Raw genomic sequence first — 1887 nt, forward strand, 5'->3', positions numbered from 1 at the left:
TAAAATACATAATTTTTAAGATATCTCCAACTCGCGAAATCTTCTTCTCACAAAACATTATTTGCCATTCGCGAATATTTCTAAGATTATTTTTTTGTGGCTGCAATTTTACAAAAAATTTCCTTGTCTTTCATTGTTATTCCATTGTGGTCTCTTTCTAAACAACTCAGTCTCGTTCTCCGGACATTTTGCCTTGTTGATAGGTTGATAGCCACTCCGTAATAACAACTCATGGGCCAAAAAACCCTGTGGACGAGGTCGTAAACAACTGAATCCGTTTGTTAACAATAGAGCTGAAAGCTCATCAGACAATGATTCCGATAGGGTTATAAAGGATGGAAGAAATGCTTCTGACATTTTCATTTAATCGTTTAGTTAGTCGTTTGTTTTAATTTTTGAAGTTATTTGCTTGTAAATACTTATTTTAAAAAGATCTAGGAGGATTATCTTTTTAGAAGAAATCAAGAGAGGGTGAGAATTGATCGAACATTTATTTGATCATTCGCAAAATTCTGTTTTCACGAAATATTTAAACGATAATCATTCCTGAAATTTAATTTTTGTTAAATCTAAAATCTAGAAAAGAATAATTATCTTCCCTATTTCAAATGATCGTAAAAAATTTTTTTAAAAAATACACAAAAATATCTTCTTTGTTTTGATTTGACTTGGAAAAAACAAACGAAATTGCGCACATGCTATGAATTCACCGGGAATTCGCCTCGTGGAAATCCGCCTTAACCTTTTGATGCGGTGTATTCGACATATAATATTATTTTTTCATTCTCTCATCAAGCTCTGTGCAGTGTACAAGCAGTTTTTTTAAAGACTTTTTAAATTTTACTTGTACATGTGGGAACAAATGGAGTCGATAACCATATAGTCTTGTCTGCAAAATACTCCATTATCACTTGACTAGCCCCAGAAACAATTATTGTATGGGTGCTCTGTAACTCAAAAGCCATAAGAAAATCTAATCATGTATCATAGTCTTTTATACATTTTTCTCTATATGACGTTTATATTTAAAAAATAATAAAACTAAAAATTACCGAAAAATATGAACAATTGCAAGGCTAAACCTTTACTTCCTCTTATTATCTAAAGAAACAGAAAATGGCGGGAAAACAGTTGATCAGACGTACTGCGTAAACAAGACTGGGACTTTAAAGAGGGAAAGTGTTACGCACAATAGGACAAATGTCAGGTGTAAGCATCGTCAGACCTTAAATAGCAATCACATCACAAGGTAAATGAAACTAGGTTGAGGATGGTTAGTGTAAATGTTGGTACACTGAGGGGTAGAACATGTGAGGTAGTTGAGATGTTATACCGTAGATCTGATGATATGTGCTGTGTTCAGAAAGACGAGTGAAAAGGAAGTTCAGTGATTTTGATGGAAGGGAGGGGGGCAATGTATAACCTTTTTTGTATTGGTGATGTTTATGCTCAACAGTGTGGAGTCAGCAAAGAAGTTAAAGATAAATGTTATCAAGGTTTGGACACAGTGAACTTGTCATAGTAGGCGGCGACTTTCGTGGTCGTGTTTAGGAAGTCATCAGCATAGGTTGCTGGCTTGTGATATTGTCTTGCAAAGCAGCTAAGAGAAAGTAAAGGCTCCTTCGTAAAGTCTGGAAGCTGAGGAATAAGATTGTAAAAAGACTAGTTAGTGCAAAGTTATGCAGTCGGCCTAGAATAGCTAATCTGATAGTGAAAATATTAAAATTACAGAGACTACTTTAAATAATTGTCTTCTAGAAGCTTCTGATGATACCTTTGGGAAGACGAAAGGATTAGCTAGACATGACCTGATTGGTGGAATAGTGAGGTTTACCAGTGTATAAACAAAGAGGAAACTTTAGAAAAAGAAAAAGGCAGGCGGTAGTG

This window comes from Hydractinia symbiolongicarpus, chromosome 3 (assembly GCF_029227915.1).
Source record: "Hydractinia symbiolongicarpus strain clone_291-10 chromosome 3, HSymV2.1, whole genome shotgun sequence".
In the NCBI taxonomy this organism is placed as follows: domain Eukaryota; kingdom Metazoa; phylum Cnidaria; class Hydrozoa; order Anthoathecata; family Hydractiniidae; genus Hydractinia; species Hydractinia symbiolongicarpus.